General features: G+C 41.6%; 1 long non-coding RNA gene across 2 annotated transcripts in view; it reads right to left on the bottom strand.

Annotated features, from left to right (window-relative positions):
- LOC149127184 (uncharacterized) overlaps nt 1-20,804 on the bottom strand; it is a 197,497-nt gene that overhangs the window by 11,277 nt on the left and 165,416 nt on the right. Inside the window, exon 6 of one of the 2 annotated variants that reach the window (XR_016232840.1) lies at nt 14,100-14,180. This is a non-coding gene — a long non-coding RNA (uncharacterized LOC149127184). The other variant, XR_016232842.1, reaches the window with a different exon arrangement.

Genomic DNA, 20,804 nt, shown 5'->3' with positions numbered 1-20,804 from the left:
ATGGGAGAAGCACGGGACTGCCATGTTGTGAGGAGTCCCAGACGACCGCCTCAGGGTAATTCCTTATGTAACTTTATGCGAAGTTGAAAAATGTTATCATTACTTCAAGTTTCCAAAAACACTTCACGGTTTTGAAATGCATAGATAATAGTGAAATATGTGTCATAGGCAACTCGATTTCCTCTTCTTGTTGGTCTATTCACTGATTCTCAGATCCAGAAGAATACTATACTCCATGTTTTTACTCTAAGTTGTAATTTGTTCTCATGCTTGGCAGGGCATGCCCCCATTCTCTCTCTCTTTTTTTTTTTTCCAAAAAATATCTCGGCCTTTATTTTACTTTGTCTTCCCAAATTCTTGTTGTTTCTCTTGATTTTTGATTAGGTTTAGTTGCATTTATAGAGAAGTTATAGGGACGTGATCAGGACATGATTTCCTCTTACATGTGTGCAATTATTGGATATAACAAATCTAACCAGTAAATGACCAAGGTGGTATTCAAACCAGGGGATGTCTCATGCCAAAAAATTTATCTACTTCAATATACCATTTATGTTGAATTTCCATAAAGTTTTATAATTTTTTTTATCCAGGACTTTCATAGTTCTCTCATTTAATTCCTAAGGATTTAATTATCTTGTAAAGATGTGAATGAGACAAGTATTAAAGTTTGTTTCATAATTTCTAGGACATGGAAAAGTTGAGGGTTTGTATATGTTGAGCTTAGAGCCAGTTTCTTAGTCTGCTTGGGCTGCTATAGTTAAATATCATAGATTGTGCAGCTTAACTAATAAACATTGACTTCTCAGAGTTACGGTGGCTGGAAGTCTGAAATCAAAGTACCAACGCAGTCTGGTTTGGGTGAGGGCTCTCTTCGCGGCTTACAAGCAGCCACATTATTGCTATCTCCTCACATGGAGGAGAGAGACTCACTTCCTAAAGGCCGCATCTCCAAGGCTGCATCTCCCGTCACATTGGGAGTTAAGGTTTCAATACAAAACTCATGGAGCAAAAACAGATATTCAGTCCCTAACCCCATTGGTTGTCACCTGATCTGCAGTTTTCTGAATGTAAGTTGGTACCATCAGAATAATGACTGTTTTGGTCTGTTCTGCAAATTCTCAGCTCTTGTTCATTTTTTCGTCGTTGTTTCATTGATTAAAATGCTCAGTAACATTTTAACAAGTCAAGGTGATAGTAAGCTAGTTTTGTTGCTTCTGAATCTAACGTTACATAATTAAAGGTAACACTTACTGTGAATTCCTTATAGAAAACTTTCACAAGATAAGAGTTTATTCTATTTTTAGTTTTCTTGGCGTTTGATAAAAAGTGGATATTGAATTCTATGAAATGATTTTTTGGCATGATTAGGATAGAAGGGAAGTTTCTCCTTTGCTTTGTTAATGTAGCAAAAAAAAAACACTAAAAGATCACGGAATATCTGTTCAGGCAACACATATTTGTTAAGCACTTACTATGAGTCTATGCCAAGAACTATCACAAATGCAGAGAACAGAAAGGAGAATAAGACAGACAAATGTACTGACCTGACTTCGATCAATCTTCACATTCCTAGGATAAACCCTATTTGCTCCAGAAGTGTTACTTTTCTATATGCCGTTGGACTTGATTTAACATTATTTTGCCTAGGATTCTGCATCTGTGTGCGTTAACGGGACTAGACCGTGTTGCTCTGGGCTCCATTCAGAACTGACAGCATTATAAGGGTCCAGGAACTAAATTAGATCAAAGGATCATGCTTCTCTCCATTTATTCAAGTCCTGTTTTTAAATCCATAATACATTTTTGTAGTTTTCTTCCTGTCTTAGACGCTTCTTATTAAATATATTCCTAGATAATGTATTCATTTCATTATGAGTGGGATGTTTAAATTAAATCTTTTAGTTAATTATTGCTTGTATATAAAAACCAATTGATTTTTGTGTATTTCGTTTATGATGGGTCTCCTAGACAAAAATCTCTCATTATGGCTATTAGTTTTTCAATTGCTTTTTTCCTGTGTTTGAGACTTCTGAACAGACAATCATTATGTCAGTAAATATTATTTGTCCTCTTCCTCTTCAATAACTACACTTTTTTTCCTTTGCCTGATCTTATTTCATGCATTATAAATTGCAGAGCAATGCAGCATATATTAATAATAAGGATGATTCTTTTTTTAAAAAGGTTTATTTATTTATTTGAAGGGAAGAGTTACAGAGACACAGAGAGATGGAAGAGAGAGAGGGAGAGAGAGAGAGAGAGAGAGAGAGAGAGAGAATTTCCCAACCTCTCATTCACTCTCCAAATGGCTGCAATGGCTGGGATGCTGGATCAGGGGTGGAGCTTCTAGGGCTTGAACTGATGTTCAAATGGGATGCTCACATGACAAGCGCTTGCCTAACCCACTGCACCCATAAGGAACATTCTTACATTTTTTTCTTTTAAAGTAAATGTTCCTACAGTTTTATTATGAAGTATCATGTATTGAAATAAGTGGTCTTTATCAACTTGAGAAGAAAGACATTTTTTCTAGTCTCGTCCTACTTTATAGAAATAGTTTCTTCCAATTAATTTTTGGTGTACTTTGGGATGATCACTAACTTTCTCTTCTATGAGATATTGGTGTTCACATTTTCAAATGTACATTAATGATTTGTTATATTGAATCATTTTTGCATTCTTGAAACAAAATATTTTAGAAGCTTCACTGCAGTTTCACAGACAGATAAAGATAGTAGTGCAGGTTAGATATGGGCATCTATATTTGTGCTATTATTTTGTCTTTTTTTTCCCTTTTGTGTTATATTATCAGCATTAAGTATTACAGTTTAGCCAGTATTTGAATCGGGACTTTTTTCCTTCACATGTTTTAATTCCCTCAAAGACCTCACAAAGTCAGAGAATTGGTGTTCTTTAGAAAACAAGGGGTTTCAGGGACCCAAGCACTTGGGCCATCTTCTGCTGCTTTCCCAGGTAATACCAGAGAGTTGGATTGGAAAAGGAGCAGCCAGGACACTAACCGTACCCGTATGGGATGCCAACACCATAGGCGGAAGCTATTAAGCCTACTACAGCCACAGGGCAGGTCCCCTTCCAATTTATTCTTGAAAATGTTTTCTGCTTCGTCACCAGTTAGTAATCATATTTGATATGAATGAAAATGATTCATTCTATCAAGATTCAAATGTTTTCATATCTGAATAGATACCTCCTTTCTTATCTCTAATTCTTGTCTCTTCTCTTATTTCCTTGATTAGAATAAATAGAGGTTTCTACATTTTATTCTTTTTGTTCTCTTTATTGTTTGTTTTTATCTCCAAAGAATCATTCTGAAATTAATTTATCTATTCCATTCCTTTTTGTTTACTAAATTTTAATTTCTGCTTTCATCTATGATAATTTCTTCCTTTTTCCTTAGGCTTGTCTTGTTTTGCTCTTAGCTTCTCAAGTTAATAGTTTGATTCATTTCTTTTATTACTTAAAATAACAAAACTGTTGTGAATTTGCCCCTGATTATAGCTTTGACTAAATGCTCTAGGTTTGAGGTTCTACTATTTTTAATCATTGTAATTTTCTAAGTATTTTGTATTTATCCTCTTAACCTCTTATCTGACCGGGAGTTTTACAGAATATTGTGTTTTGTTACCATCAAGAACTTGGAAAAATTTTTTCCTGTTGTTCCACCATGCACTTTGTTGCATTTTCATCAAAGAATATGGTCTGCATATATCTGTTTTTTTTTTAGAAAATTCTGATGTTTTGTTTGTTATCAATGTATATAAAATGTTCAACATTTCACAAATATTTAAAAGGAGAATATATCATCTATTTGAGGTTATTGAATCTCCTTGTACGTTTTTAAGTCTACTCAATGGAATACATAATCAGATCCTCTATTTCTTTCTTCTTTCCTACTTTAATTCTCAAGAACAGAAGAAAAAGCGTCTTGCTTACTGTGCATCCATTTCTGTCCATTCTTTCCCATTCTAACAGTGCACCTTATGCTTAATATATTTTTACACTCTATTTGGCACCTGAAGTTTGAATCCTGATACAGTTTCATTTGGAATCTTCCTTCCAACAGTGAAAAACAAAGAATATCTTTGAGACAGATTTTTTTTTCCCTTGAGAACTGACAGCTTCATATACAATGGCAATTCCGACATTTTTGGAGGGAAAGAAGGCTTTATATATTCTAACAAACTTTTATCCTTTTAATTTCCCTGAGTTATTTTTCCTAAGGTATCTTTGGTAAACAACTATTGTTGAGTATGACCTACTATTTGCCACTTAATATAATAAAGTCCTTTTGTTTTTCAAATTGCATGACTGTGCTTACTCAAATTGATTCACATCTTATCATGCTTTTGTTTCTTTGATATTTTCTTTGCTATTTATTCTTGGCTCTATCAAACAGGGTTTATTTTCCCTTTTGTTCCTTCTAATGGAAAAACATACATCCTATTTTAATTCTCATAAAGGTTGCCTTTAAAATATAAACAATTGTATCTCTGTCCATGTCAAGAGGAATGAATGTCCCCTGAAGACACATTGAAGGCCATTCCTTCCTACTGCCAGGAAATCTAGACCCAACTTCTTATTTGCTAACTAATATCATTTACAATATATATTCTTTTTAAAGAAGTATTCATCAGGCTTGCAGGCTCTGTTGTACTCACAGTATACTTACAACAATTTAGACTTGATCTAATATTAAAACAGTACATTGCTTCCTGTCAGTTGTTTTATAGCCACCTTCCTTGTACCCGAGTGTTTGTTACTGGGCTCATTTCATGGTTATCTGGAAAAGTTTGATTTTTTTTTTAATTAAGAAAGCCTGATTGATTTACTTTCCATCACTTTTTTGTCGGAGAATGCTCTTTTATTGTCTTCAAATATGAATGATGACATGCCCAGACAGAGCATTTGCAGATCTTAATTTTCACTCCAACTGCTCTTATGTAGCCATAGCGCTCTTAGCTTCTGATCCTGACTTTCCTCCCTTCACTTATTGTTCTTGTCTGTTTTGTTTTTCTTTATGCTAATTCCAGGATTCTGAAATGAAAATTAAAGTTTCTGGACTTGGGGTGGGTTTTAACCTCGCAGCTAAGATGTCAGATGAGACGCTGGTGGTGTCCCACACGGTGGGACCTGAGTTCCCTACCCTCTCCACCTGCTGACGCCAGCTTCCTATGGATGCGGATCCCAGAAGGCCAGAGGGCTCCAGTGCTGGGCCCCTGCCACCTCTATGGGTGGCCTGGCTGCCTTCAGCCTGGCCTAGCTCATGTGGACATTTGGGGAACGCATCAGCAGGTGGGAATTCTCTTTCTTTGTCTTTCTCTCAAATAAATAAATAGGCAATTATTTTTTTAAATGAAAATAAAATAAAATGCTTTTTAAAAGTCTGGACTTCTGTAGGAATTAGTCTTTCTATGTTAATTTTGCTTAATACGTATCAAACTCATTTGATCTGAATATTTGTTTACCTTGCAAGTGCGGGAAAGTTATTTTTGATACACTCAAGGGTCATTGCTAGTTTTCTATTTGTTCAGGTGTCTTCTTTGGAGACACTACTTTTCTTTCTTTTTAAAAAAGATTTATTCATCTATTTGAAAGGCAGAGTTACAGGCACAGAAAGAGGGAGAGAGAGAGAGAGAGGAGAGAGGAGAGAGGAGAGAGGAGAGAGAGAGAGAGAGAGAAACAGAGGTCTTCCATCTGCTGGTTCACTCTCCAGATGGCCGCAACAGCTAGAGTTGAGGCTATCTGAAGCCAGGAGCCAGGAGCTTCCTCTGGGTCTCCCACATGGGTGCAGGGGCCCAAGGACTTGGAACATCTTCCGCGCTTTTCCAGATGCATTAGCTTGGGGCTGGATCAGAAGTAGAGCAGCAGGACTCAAACTGGGGCCTGCATGGGATGCGAGAGCTGTAGGTAGCAGCTTTACCTGCTACACCACAGCACCGGCCTGGACACTGGTGTTTGTTTCTGTTGGACTTCCACTCACTTCCCCTTAAATCTCTCTTTCTAATGTTTTTACTTCATTTTTGTTAAATTCTGAAAGGGTACCTAGAATCTGTCCTTTCTGTTGCTGATTTGGTTAGAAGCTTTACCAATAAGTGCTGTATCGATTCTAATGTATTTTCAACTTTCCTATTTCTTATTCTGTTTTATAACTTCTTTCTTCTTTCATCATCCTCACCCTCTGCTCCAGTTTCTCAACCGACTTCCGTCTCACCTCAATGTTTTCTTACCTCATTTTTCATCTCTTGCTTCACAGGGTCCTTGAAAGTTATTTAGATCACAAAGCATATGCTGTTCAAAATTTATTCTCATTTCCTGTAGTAAATCTTGTTCAAAGTAGGCTCTTCTGCCTCTCGAGTGCTATATTTTCATTTCTTAAAGTTACAAAATTTTTTACATGCCTCATAATGAGATTTTATTCTGCCTGTTTATTCATCCTTGAATGATGACTATTTTATCTGGTCTGTTTCGTCTCTGCAAAACAGGGAATAGATTTCTCTTGGAGCCCATCATGCTTTCTGTGAGTTTTTGTCGGAAGCCTCTCTTTGCTAGGATGCCAGGTAGCATTTGTCCATTCAGTGATTAAACACCCTGCTGGGAGATTTGCTGGACTTCTCAGGAGCAGAGATCCTAACTTCCTGTTTAAATGGCAAAGCCTGGCCTCCAGGGTTTTTGACCTGAAAAACAGATCCAAGAGAGCCTTTCAGTTTGGTGGCGAATCTTCTGCTCTATAACCCAGTTCGCAGCCATATGGTGCAGCTCCAAATACCGGGCTTCAAGGTTCTTGAAGGGGAAGGCACCACTGTGGACCTTCTGCTGAATTCGGACTGTCACTCGAATTCCTCCAGAACCCCTTCTACAGGATTTTCTCTCTCAAGGCCATACCATGTGCTCAATAAGTGAGCCTTTAGTATCTTTGGTAGCTAGGATCCCATTTGCCAAAGAACGTATCTGACGTTCTACACTAGAGAGGGGGCCTCCACTAGCTTCTGGCTCTAACCCAGTTGTATTTCTGGTGACACTTGAATTGGAATTTGGAAGGTTCCTGGGCAGGACGCCATCTTTTCCTGGCAGTAAGTAACAAGTGCCTGAGAAATTGCAGTAATCCCTCCATTGCAGCCACGAATTGGGGCACCTGTACACACCCACCCTCTATGGCACCGTAACCCCTAGACTCTTGTTTGGCTCCCAGACTGTTTGTGGCCAACCCCAGCCCATCTCTTGGATTGCCACTAAGTTTCTGGGATTCTTTTTTGTGCTTTGAAGTTGATACGGTGAATGCATATATCTAAATTTCTGCTTTGTGCCCACAATTTTTTTTAAGGCACAATGATATACAAGCATCCATGAGACACCAGGCACTTTTTATTTGCATTTCATTTAGTCTGTGCAAAAAAAAAATGCCATAACACCAATACCATTATTATACAAAATTTACAAATAAAGCAATTGGAGTTAAGAAAATTATTTAAATAATTTAAGGTCATTCTGTGAGTGAGTATCTGAATCAGTATTTATCAGTCTAGCTCCCTCCAAAATCTAGCCAACACTGGAAAAGGCTCGCCTAGGTGGACACTTTTATGAAAGAGAGAGACAGATTCTCCATCTTACTGATGAGTGTTGACAGCCATTTGGATTTCCTGCCACTGTCTCAAAACTTCTGCCTATTGAATGATAGTCTGCTAAATGATCACACATTTATTTATTTTATTTGAAAGATCAGAAAGGCAGAGATAGACAGAGATCTTCCATCTACTGGTTCACTCTCTCAAACGCCTGCAGCAGCCAGAGCTGGGCCAGGCCACAGCCAGGACTCTGACACTCAATCCAGGTCTCTCCTGTGGGTCGTAGGAATACCACCACTTGAGCCTCCACCTGTTGCCTCCTAGGGTGCACATTAGCAGAACGCTGGAATTTGGAGTGGAGCTGTGATTTGAGTCCCATACTCCAACATGGGATACAGGTATCCCAAGCACCATGTTAACCAAGTGCATGCCCCTGACCGAGTATTTAAATAAAGCGTATTCCTCCCTCCCATCTCAGAATTTCTTCCAATACAATGACGTCCCTACATGCTGAAGATTCCACACCTTTTGTTTTCCTTCCATTATCGTCCCTTCCTGCCCATGCTGTCATCTCAGTGGAGAGACGTGCTCAAGTCTGCCCCAATTTCTCTAAATCACCTGGTTTCTAGCCACTACTCTTTATCTCCCATTGCCATGAAAAAGTTGTTCTACACTGGCATTGTGTATTTTCTTTCCATGGCTTAATCCGTCTCCATTTTCACCTTAATTCACCCCACTGAAGCATTCAAGACAACATGATCTCTGCTCCTAACATCGAGATCACTGAGCACACCACTGGGCCTTCCAGTTTTACTTTTGCCTCATCAGGCACCACTGACCACTTCCTTCGTCAATTTTTCTTCTACTTTAATTTCTGCGCTTCCACTCACCTCTGTCCCCCTCCTGCGTCCTTGCCCTTTGTTTTTCCAACGCTTTTCTATTTCCATCTTTTTCCTTCTGCTCAGATGTTAGACCAAAGGCCCCAGCATTCCATTCTCAGGGCTGCTTTTTTTTTCTCTTTTTCTTTTTTATAATCATAAAACAATCATGGTCAAAGCTTCCACTAACATCTGAATGCTGATTACTTCCAACACTATGGCCAGGATTGGACCCCTTCTTGTATGCTCCAAAATGATACTTCCAGCCAAGATGAAACGGCAATAGGAAAATGCCCCACAGGTACCTCCCTGATTTTATATTTCCTCTATGCTCTTGCTCTCCTGAGGCAGGAGAACCCCATCTGAGAACCTCATTCATCAAACTTCTTCCACTTCTTTTCTTGCAAGTCTTGCCTTCAACCAGCCACTCAATTTCGTGTTTTCTTACCATTTTGTCATTTTTTAAAATGAGTAACTTTTCTTCATTCATACATAGCTCAGGCTCCCATTTTCCTTGTCTAAATTTATTGCATGGCTTCCTATTGTATTTCCTTCCTCATTTATAATTCTAAAATAATGGCAATGTTTAAATGTAAATAGGACCCCCTGTCCAGAATGCTGTAACCTTCGAGACAATGTCCACAATCCTTAGGATTCATAGAGATCTTCCTCGAATGTCCAGCAGTCCCACTCAGTAGCTCTCACTCTGCCTGTGCTCAGGCTGTTCTTCAATCTGGAACGTATCCTCCCTTCCTTACAAACTTGTCTTTCTGGGGAATCCCCAGTTATTCATCCAGACTCATCCCAGCATCACATCCATTTTGAACTTTGACCTTACTTTCCAGAAACACTCTGGATGCCAGTTCTCTGTGCTCCTGCAGCACCAGCAATGCATACCCTGTGTCTCTGTAGTGGATGTGTTCACTTTTCAGTCTCAGAAAGTCAGTTGTTTGACGGCCAGGGCAATGGTTTTGGACTGCCCACCCGACTTCCCTTTTACAAGAACAAATGTAGTCCCTGAACTCTGTGCAGCTGATCACTGCCTGGAGTTGGGAACTTTCCCCTCACAGTCATAATGCTTCTTCCAGGGGACAGAGATCTCAGAGTGCCGATGTGAGGAAGCCGACTTTTCCCATCTGGTTCCTCCCTGATGACCTTCCAGAGCACTATAGGCACCAGGCTGCTTGTGCAAAACACACGCCACTGATGAGTTGAGGGTTAGGCTATAAGGACAACAACTTACATGAGAAAGCATCATGTGACAAGCCGTGGTCTTAGGGAAAGGTTCCCCCCCTCAGTGCTATTGACAGTTCTGGTTGGACAGTCTACTGTTGGCAGGGGCCGTCTTGTGCACTGACGTGTGCCCAGTAGCACCCCCAGCCTGTACCCACTGGATGCTGGCAGCTCTCCGCCCTGAGTTATGACAAAATAAAACATCTCCAAATAGTCCTGAACGGTCCTTAAGGCGTGAAGTCACCCTTCGGGGAGAATCACTGGATGCAGGGTTCAGAACAAACGCTTAAACCTTCTGTGTAGTTTCTTAGTGAGCATTCTCCCATTCCCAGATGTGTTTCCCCTCAAAAAGAGAGAGAACCTTTCTTTGGCTTCCTGTTGCCATCATATCCCCGCTTTGGGAACACTAAATCTTCCGCAGGAATGGATTGTGTCATGGCTGTTGATTATTTCACATTGATTGTTTCACAAGAAGGTGAGGGGAGCAGATATTATAACTCCCAAGTTATCTAAAATATATGATATATGGCATAATTTACATTATATTAAATATATATAATATATGTGTATTTATATATAAAATAAAATAATTCCCAAAGTCTAAATTATTTGGTGTAGAATAACCTCAAGGAGGATCAGTGCAATCCAGCATGCACTACGGCGCCCAGGGCCCGGCCCATTTTCACATCCCCCTAACCATGGGCCGCAACAATATCACTTCTCCCTCTGTACTCTTCAGGAGGTAACTTCTCAGAAACAGCGTAGTTCACACAGGCATCACACAGGAGGAATGTTCTCCATACATGCCATGCCTTTTTCCTCTTACTTAGGAAGAAATAACAGTTAACTCTGTGATGGGATACATTATTGGTTTTCCCTCTACTTATCCTCTGACTTCTAGACCATGTCTAGACACCCACTGAAAGATAAAGGTTTCTTCAAGCTACAAAGCCATTTGGTACTCCACAGCTATCCAAAAACACTTGGAAATTACACCTTTCTTTACAGGGCACAAAATCCTATTTTCAGGAAGAGTAGCCATTCCTAATCTAAAGGGAACGTGATAACAATGATTTATTCTCATTTTATCCAGAATTGGAATTGCAGGCAGAGATGGAAGATTGTTCTATCAATTACAATCTCATTGGCTTAATGGTCTCTCTTCTACAGGAGAGCCCCAGATGTTTACAGGGATATTCTACAGAGCATAAGATTTTGTGATACTTACATGTAATTAAAAAGAGCAAAGTTTCATTTACACACATTATTGGTTTGGTTCCTCTTTACCAGAACTTGGGTGATATTAAATATAAAGAAAATAACTCAGTCAAATATTAAGCAAAAATGGAGAGCAACCTTTTCCATTTCAGAAATAAAGTCCTGTATTTCCCACATAACTTGAGTACCTTACCTGTTTTTAAATTGTATGTGCCTAGTTCAGAGAGTAGTGTCATGATGCTTTTTCTGGGCTTATAAGAAGAATGAATTGTTATTATCATTCACAGTATGGTGCAGTAGAAAGGATACTAGATCTGAAATTACAAGGCATGAGTTCTAGACAATTCTTTGCCATTAGTCCCATGTGTCTCACTTAATCCCTATGGTCTCAGCTTTTTCATTGCTAACAAAGGAATGGATGAGGTGATCTCTAAGTCTATTTTCCAGTTCCATGACTCTGTAAACCAAATATCACCTTCCATAAAACATGGATGAGATAAAAAATGCTTCCACTGTCACAGGGACAGCATTAGTCACTGTCATCCTTCAAACAGAAGTCAACTCGTTGTGGCAAACCACATGCGTCTTTGTCAGTGGCTTTGGTACAAGAGTTCCCCAAATCCACTTTCATTTCAGACAATACCTTGTCATGAATAGCCAGAGAGTAAACAGAGCCTGGACAATTCTCTCCTTTTTAGGCTCATTCATTCATAAAGAGATTTAAACAGTGCAGATTTGCCTTCAAATAAACTGCTTTGTTGTGGTGGTAAAAATAAGAGATGATGAGATGAAGCAGTAATCTAACATGTTAGTGGAATACACTTTTTTTTTTTCCAAATCAGTGAGAAATCTTTATTATAAAGTATTCTCTTTGGGTATGAATAAAAGCTGATCAATATGTAAACACTGAGATTTCTTTCCATAAATTGTGGATTTTGCAGAAATAATTGGTATACGCCTAAGTAGTATTTGTTACTCTAACTCATAATTACTCTATTTATTTCCCCATTCTCTCTTCATCAGTTTAATCATTTTTTTTCTCTTTTGAGGCCCCAAAATACAGAAGGAGTTACAGCAAGTTTGTGAAAACAGCTTTACATGAGGTAATGATTATATTTTGAATCACCAACAAAGAACTAACTGAGGATTTGATTACTGGAAGAGTGACTGCACATTACTAATTCATATCTACTTTCCAATGGGTTATTTCCTAAAATTGAGAGTGATCTTGAGTTTAATGCTTTGCCATCTCTCACTATTCTTTAAGTACAAAGAACTCTCCATTTTTATGGTTATTGTAAATGTACTATAAGGCTATTACAGTCAAGCAACTCTGAACCTGAAGATCAGATCTTGGAGAGTCAGAGCCCTCGTTAATATGTTGGCTCTCGTAGATGTCATAATACTAAACTGGAGTTTCTCTTGGCAAAGTCCTCAAGACAGTGGCTGGGACATCTCATTATGAGTGTGAGATATCTATGAAGGATGTGCGAACGTTGTGTTTGATAACCAGTTTTACAATTCTCAGCTGACCTGTGGATTTTCAGTTTTATCCTATAAAAAAGGTTGGGGAAGACAGGGCCAAAAGCTCAACTGGAAAGACTGTAATTTGGAGAGAGTCCATTGTGGTCCTGTGAATCCCACGTTGAGAGGCCATAAGGGGCAGTAGATGGTTTTGGGGGAAGTTGATTTACATCAGTTAGGACTTTTACCTTGTTTAGTGCATTAAACCACTGAAATCTGAACCTCCACAACCACCTAGCACTCTCCACCCCCTCCTCCCTCTGTGGCTGCAGACAAGCCCTCATTTGGCCCCACTCTGCTAATTCTCCCCATTGCTGAGCCCTTCTACTAGTGTCCCTGGGAGCTCCAAATAGGAGACTAGTTGATGGCAAGCATTCTCTTTTCCTGAGCACTTTTAAATCCTCCCTTTCTCTCATCCTTCAAATGGAATCCATCACTAAGTTGTCGTGGTTTTGCCTGACATAGAATCGTATCTATCTCATACACATGGATATTACGCTACATCTTCCTCCACTTCCAAGTCTCTCCACATTTGCTTTTATCTCCAGACACCTGGAGACTCCCCAGGACTGCTTCCAAATTCTTTCTTCCCCTGCTTCCTACAAACAAACAAACAAAAAAGTGTTCCTTTGAGGTTCTTACTATTTGGTTATATCATTCTCTTCCTCCTTGATCTGTATTATCTCTGTAACGCTCCCGAATCCATGAATGCATGTGAACCCCTCGCTTACTGTTCCCCAGCACACCCACAATACTCACCATCTTCAATATCTAAATCAATGATCCTGGCTTCTCAGTTTCTAGACTGCCTCACTTCTCATAGTCATAGCCACATTACTAAAAATTTCTCCAACTTTTTATTGAAATATTTCTTTTTAATAAAACATCCTTTTATTCATTTGAAAGGCAGAGTGACAAAAAGGGAGAGAGAAGAGAGATCTTCCATCCTCTAGTTCACTCTTTAAATATCCACAACAGCTGGAACTCCATCCGGGTGGCAGGGGCCAAACACTCAGGCCCTCTTCTGCTGCTTTCCCAGGTGCATGAGCAGGGAACTGGATTGGAAGCAGAGCAGCCAGCAATTGGCATTTTGATATGAGATGCTGGCATTACAGGCAGTGGCCTAATCTACTGTGCCACAATGCAGGCCCCTGTATTGCAATATTCTATTCCTATAGTGGTATCTTTGCTACTCAGTTACTATAATTCCTGATCTGCTACAATTCTTTGACCAGCTGAGTTCTTCTGTGGATTAACCCCAACAAGCCGCTTGTCTCTTATTCTTTCCTATCTTCATTTACCTTTGTCCTTAATCTACTGGACAGTATTCAAATTAATCTTCACCCCCCTCACTAATGTTGCTAGGGAAAACGAAACGAAGCTGATTGATTCCATCAGTGATTCCAGAAGACAAATGGGCACTTACAACAATATTACCATGTTTCCACAGTAAACTCACTGAACACATGATTGGTTCACTTACTGGAACCGAGTCAGATCTGTTTCTCAGAATGCTCCCTGGGGCAGGTTACAGTTGTGCATGAGAAATGTGTACAAGACTTGGAAAGCAGGAGTGAAGCAGCAGCCAGTAGGCTGAGAGACAGGTGCAAAGATCCAGGCGCTGGTGTTACTCACACACCCGCCTCTGAACTCTGCTCACCTGAATGCCGTCTAAGGCAGATGGGTGTGCGTCTCTGCAGTCCACACCAGCTTCCCCCACCAGGAAATCCTCTTATCAAGGCTGGAGGTGGGGAAAGGCACATCTCAGTTAGTCCACAGGGTCCCAGTCTGTCTTTGTGGTCTCTGGTCTGTGCTTTGTGCATTCCAGTTTGTCTTTCCTCTCTCCCATCTCATGTCCAGCTTCCTAATTTTCCTTCCCAACCACCAGTGCTACTGACCTACACAGTGGTTTCAGGAGTGGGTATTCAGCCTAGGGGTGAATACACTAGTCGAGATACCTTCATCTCACGTTGGAGTACTTGGGTTTGACACCAAGGTCCAGTTCCTGACTCCAGCTTCCTGCTAATACAGACCCTGGGAGGAAACACTAATGGCTCGAGTGATTGAGTTTCTGTCACCCACGTGGGAGACCTGGATTGAGTTCGTAGCTCCTGCCTTTGATCCAGCCCAGTGCCAGCCATTGCAAAAATTTAGGGAATGAACCAGTGAATGGGAAATCATTCTCTCTGTCTGTCTGTCTGCCTCTTAAATACATATATACACAAGTGCATAAGTAAATAAGTGATGTCAGGCCTCCAAGCAGCAGCCGTGCATGGACTTTTGCACCAACCTCCCTACTGTCTGAGATCTAACTTCTGTAATGCATCCTTTATTTTTTATTACTCACTGAGGCTCTGCCTCTTTTTTTTTTTATTTTTTGACAGGCAGAGTGGACAGTGAGAGAGAGAGAGAGACAGAGAAAGGTCTTCCTTTTCCATTGGTTCACCCCCCAGCGGCCGTCACACTGTGCTGATCTGAAGCCAGGAGCCAGGTGCTTCCTCCTGGTCTCCCATACGGGTGCAGGGCCCAAGCACTTGGGCCATCCTCCACTGCACTCCTGGGCCACAGCAGAGAGCTGGACAGGAAGAGGAGCAACCGGGACAGAATCCGGCGCCCCAACCAGGACTAGAACCCGGTGTGCTGGCGCCGCAGGCGGAGGATTAGCCTAGTGAGTCGTGGCGCTGGCCGGCTCTGCCTCTTTAATTGAGCCCTAACTGATAAAAGTGTTCTCCTTCAATCTCTCCAATTCTTGTTACCTGAGAGACATTGTTCACATTTCATTGCAAAACCAGACGGAATCAGAGAGGAAAACACATTTACCTCCGACTCCTTCCACAACCCTAATTGTGTCTACACTCACTTCTTTCTTTCCTCTTGTTACACTAGACGGGTTTTCTCATCCCCTCAGAGACTGAAGCATCCAGAACTCATCGGCTCTCACTGCCTTCTGTCTTGTGAGTTCTCCCACAACAGCAAAGCCTTTTCAGCCTGCTGGGCCGTGCCAAGCACCTCGAGTACCCCTTATGTTTAATAAACCTCCTGTTGGCTCCATGTCCCCCAAAATCCCCAATTCCCTCACTCCATCACAGAGAAACTTCTCACAACAGCTTTCTACACAGATTTTCTCTACTTCTTTTTGTAATAAACACCTGTGAATCCACTCTAAATGGTTTCATTTCCCCTCAAATCCTCCTGAAATTTATCTGTTTTCATTACTATGGCCAAAATGCCCCAAACTTGGTAATGTTATGGAGAAAGAGGATTTTTAGCTTCCAGTTCTGGAAGGTCAAGGGCTTGTAGCTGGCAGCCCTGAGCACATACGTGCCTGCGAGACCGCTCTGTTCTGTCTTCCTCCTCTTACAAATCAGCAGGATTCTGTCACAGTGGCTCCACATGGGTGACCTTACCTAGTCCTGGTCACCTCCTGAGAGCCCCACCTTTGAACCCTATAGTGGGGTTAAGTTTCCACCTTTTTTATTTTTAAGATATATTTATTATTTGAGAGGTAGAGTTACAGAGAGAGAGAGGGAGAGACAGAGAGGAAGGTCTTCCATCCATTGGTTCACTCCCCAAATGGCTGCAACAGCTGGAGTTCAGCCTATCCAAAGCCAGGAGCCAAGAACTTCTTCTGGGTCTCTGACGTGGGTGTAGGGGCCCAGGTACTTGGGGCATCTTCTACTGCTTTCCCAGGCCATCAGCAGGGAACTGGATCTGAAAAGGAGTAGCCAGGACTAGAACCGGCGCCCATGCCATGGGATGCCAGCGCCACAGGCAGAGGCTTAGCCCACTATGCCGCAGCGCCGGCCCCTAGTTTCCACCTCTTACTGACTTACAACATAGATTAAATTTCAACACACTCGCATCATCCCCCAGCCATAGTAAGAAGTCACCAGCAAATTTTCTGTTTCTGCTTACCTGAATTTTAAGCTGTATTTGACAGAGTTGGCCTTCCTTTCCAAAAGGAAAACTCTTCCTTCGCCAACGTATTTTCTTCTACCTGCTCTGGCCTCATGTGAGTCTGGCTTCCCTGCCTCCAACTGACTGTTGGAGTTCTACAGAGCTGTCCTGGGCTCGCTCTCTCCCCTACCTTTACACTCCATCGCTAAAGGATCTCAACCATGGCCATGGCATTAATTCCCTGCCAATCACCCACCTTTGTTTCCCAACCAAACTTTGCCTGTTCACCGAAGGCTCCTATATCCACTGTCTTCTTGACATTTTTCTTGGGTGTCTCATCAGAACTGTTAACCAGCCCCATAACCCTGTCCTTGCCAAATCTTCCCTAACTCAGTAATGGCAGTATCCTCCATCTATTTACTAAAATCAGAAACCTGGAAACCATTTTCAAATGTAGAATCGTCCCTGAAAATTTAAAGCACATCACATTTTTCCCTGTTTAATATTCTCCAGTAAATTCTATTGATGGTAGAATAAAATCTACACTCCTAATCATGGCTAACAAAGCCCCACATGATCTGGTCTCTACTTCTATCTCAGACTTCACCTTGGCCTTCTTCCTCCCACCACTGCCTCCCTGTCAGGTTCAGAAATGTTTTTTTTTTTCTAGCTCAAATGTATTTAATCAGAAAGGATGTCCTGGATCATCCATTCTAACTAAGTCTTAATTTTTTTTATCATTCTGCCATTGTCAGTTTGTTCCTAGATTTATAAAAAAAATCTATTTATTTTTATAAGTTTATTACTTTTTAAAAGTTTTTTATTTTATTTTACTTTTATTTAATAAATATAAATTTCCAAAGTACAGCTTTAGGATTACAGTGGCTTTTTCCCCCCATAACCTCCCTCCCACCATAACCATCCCTTCTCCCACTCCCTCTCCCATCCCATTCTTCATCAAGATTCATTTTCAATTATTTTTATATACAGAAGATCAATTTAGTATATACTAAGTAAAGATTTCAACAGTTTGCACCCACACAGAAACACCAAGTGTAAAGTACTGTTTGAAGACTAGTTATACCGTTAATTCACACAGTACAACACATTAAGGACAGAGATCCTACATGAGGAGTAAGTGCACAGTGACTCCTGTTGATTTTTTTTTTTTTTTTTTTGGACAGGCAGAGTTAGACAGTGAGAGAGAGAGAGACAGAGAGAAAGGTCCTCCTTCTGTTGGTTCACTCCCCTAATGGCCGGAGCTGTGCCAATCCGAAGCCAGGAGCCAGGTGCTCCTCCTGGTCTCCCATGCGGGTGCAGGGCCCAAGCACCTGGGCCATCCTCCACTGCACTCCCTGGCCACAGCAGAGATCCGGACTGGAAGAGGAGCAACTGGGACAGAATCCGGCGCCCCAACCGGGACTAGAACCCGGAGTGCCAGCGCCGCAGGTGGAGGATTAGCCTAGTTAGCCGTGGTGCTGGCCTCCTGTTGTTGATTTAACAATTGACACTCTTGTTTATGGTGTCAGTAATCACCCTAGGCTCTTGTCATGAGTTGCCAAGGCTATGGAAGCCTCTTGAGTTCGCCAAGTCCGATCTTATTTTTTTTTAATTCTTTTTTATTTTTTGACAGGCAGAGTGGACAGTGAGAGAGACAGAGAGAAAGGTCTTCCTTTGCCGTTGGTTCACCCTCCAATGGCCGCCGCGGCTGGCGCGCTGCGGCCGGCGCGCAGCGCTGATCCGATGGCAGGAGCCAGGAACCAGGTGCTTTTCCTGGTCTCCCATGGGGTGCAGGGCCCAAGCACCTGGGTCATCCTCCACTGCACTCCCTGGCCACAGCAGAGAGCTGGCCTGGAAGAGGGGCAACCGGGACAGAATCCGGCGCCCCAACCGGGACTAGAACCCGGTGTGCCGGCGCCGCTAGGCGGAGGATTAGCCTAGTGAGCCGTGGCGCCGGCTAAGTCCGATCTTATTTAGACAAGGTCATAGTCAAAGTGGAAGTTCTCTCCTCCCTTCAGAGAAAGGTATCTCTAAAGGTTTATTTTATTCATCGGAAAGGCAGAGTTACAAAGAGAGAAAGGGATACGCGCACGCACACACACAAACACACACACACACACACACACACACACAAAACACAGAAATATTCCATCCACAGATTTACCCCCAAAATGGCCACAATTGGCAGGGCTGGGCCAGGCCAAAGCCAGGAGCCAGGAACTTCATCTGGGTCTCCTATGTGGGTGCAGGGACCAAGGACCTGGGCCATCTTCCACTGCTTTCCCAGGTGCATCAGCAGGAAGCTAGATTAGAAGTGGAGCAGCCAGAACTCCAATTGGTGCCCCTAGGAGACGCTGCAACTAGAGGTTGTGGCTTAACCCATGACACCATAATGCTGGCCCCTGTAAGTTTATTTAAAACCTATTTGTTGACTCATTTATCCTTGGCCTTACCTATTAGAATATAAGCTCCAGGAAGATGGGGACTGTGTTGTGTCATGGTGTCTGGTATGTAGTTAACACACAATAAATATTGATTGAAGAGTGATAGCACCTCTCCTTAAAAAATTGAGTTAAATCACTCTCCATATGTAGAAATTCTTAGAGCCCTAAAAATGTCTTTTGAATTTTCATGAAGTGCATACAATCAGAAATATCACCTGAACATAGAATCCTTTCTCATGGGAGCATCTCAGAGGGCTAATGCTTAGGCACCTTTAACATTGTGAACCAGCTTACCCCCTCATCACAAATGACCGAAGGTTTGCTCACTGAAGAAGATTCATGGGAAGCAGAGCAGGGGGCAACTGAGGAAGTGCCTCCACCAGTAGTCTCCCCACACAGATGCCAATTTGAACAGCTGTTCACACATCGCTATACCTTTGGTAAAAGAGACCATCGTGCCTTTTTTGAGAAGAAAAGATGCACTGAAGAAGGTAGGAAGGAAAGAGTTCCCTATATCTTTCCTCCCCCTCCTTCAAGCAGCACAGTCTGGACAGAGATCCCTCCCCCTTGTGCAAGAGAGAAAGAATCAATTCCATGTCTTAGCACCAGACCCAGTATCACCACGGAGAAAGCCAGTGACAAGCAGAATGTATGGCCTCTGCTCCCAGGCCAGTACTTGCACTTGAACCTCTGGAACCATGCTACCCAGATGGCCAAGGGCTTGCCTTCTCCCTACCTACAGCAACAAATGCAGAGGGAAACTCCACTCTCTGGGAAGTGGGGCAGGACCAGACATGTAAAGTCAAAAGATACACCATGATGTGATTAAAAAAAGGGGGGGGACTACACACATCGTGTCTGCCTTTCATTTCTCAAAATCAGCCCTAAATTAAGAAGCACTTCTCTTGGCAAGGGAAAAGCAGGTAGGAGACCCTGACAGTTGCCACTCATACCACTCGGGGGCACTCACCAGAGGAGAATTCTAGAGCAGGTGCAATCTCCCAACCCAATGTGGGAAGCTGCCAGGTGAGCACGCTGCTGCACTGCCATGAAGAGCGAGCCCAATCCACAATGCCCCATGGTGCCCTCTCCCTCTTGTTTGAGACCCTGCCCACCTGGGATCCTGTCAATCAGCTGCCTCCAACAGCTCCAGGGCACTCAGCTCCTATAACCAAGAGATCCTGCATGGACTCTCAAAGTCTTGAAGCCACAGCTACACCTGTTGCGCCACAGTGCTGGCCTCCATTATTTTACTGTAAAAGTCAACCAGTAGTTTGTTTGTAAAGCCTTTAACAGACAGAAAAGTAGTATCATTTTACCTTAATGTACCATTAAAATACCATCATGATTTTCCCAGTTCTCTGACCCCATCAAATAGCTCTGCATATACAAAATTCATTTCAAGTTGTCATATTTTAAATATATGTAGATATTACCTCCTTTTAGCAAAGTCTTTAGTTCTTTTGAAGAGATTGTATCTCTGAGCTTCTAATTCTTATTTGAATTGGCTATGGAAAACCTAAGTCATCATGTTCTAACTAAAAGCATTTATTTGGCTACTTCTATTTAGAATAAATGAAAAACAAAACAATGTACTAATGGAATAAAGAAAGAGCAGGGAAAATTGGAAACAGACCGCACAAAAGAAATAATGAGTCAAATAGCATGCTTTAACCAGAGAACAAACCTTTGGCTTTAAAAATGCTAGACTGCTTTCTGTTTCTTGACCTGTGTGGCACTGACACCACTGCTGCTAGCTCTCCAACAGGTAAGTTTATGTTTGTAGCCAGTTCTTAAGGTGAGGCTTCGACTCAAGCTTCCTGGACTGGAATTAAGTGAACTGTCGACCGTATCAGTTACAACACCTTTTTGAGTAACTTTGACTGAAGTACAATAATTACCTGAAATCTATTTAAGACGACAAGAAATACAATCAAAGTCATTTTTCAAGATTCTGGGAAGATGACAAAGTCATGAATAACAGAATTCTGTCTCCCCACCTGAGAAACAACCTCACTGGCAGA

This window comes from Oryctolagus cuniculus, chromosome 4 (genome assembly GCF_051225735.1).
Source record: "Oryctolagus cuniculus isolate XC-2025 breed Fujian yellow rabbit chromosome 4, ASM5122573v1, whole genome shotgun sequence".
Lineage (NCBI taxonomy): Eukaryota > Metazoa > Chordata > Mammalia > Lagomorpha > Leporidae > Oryctolagus > Oryctolagus cuniculus.
The sequence above is the reverse complement of the archived record's forward strand: the minus strand, read 5'-3'. Positions and strand labels throughout refer to the sequence as shown.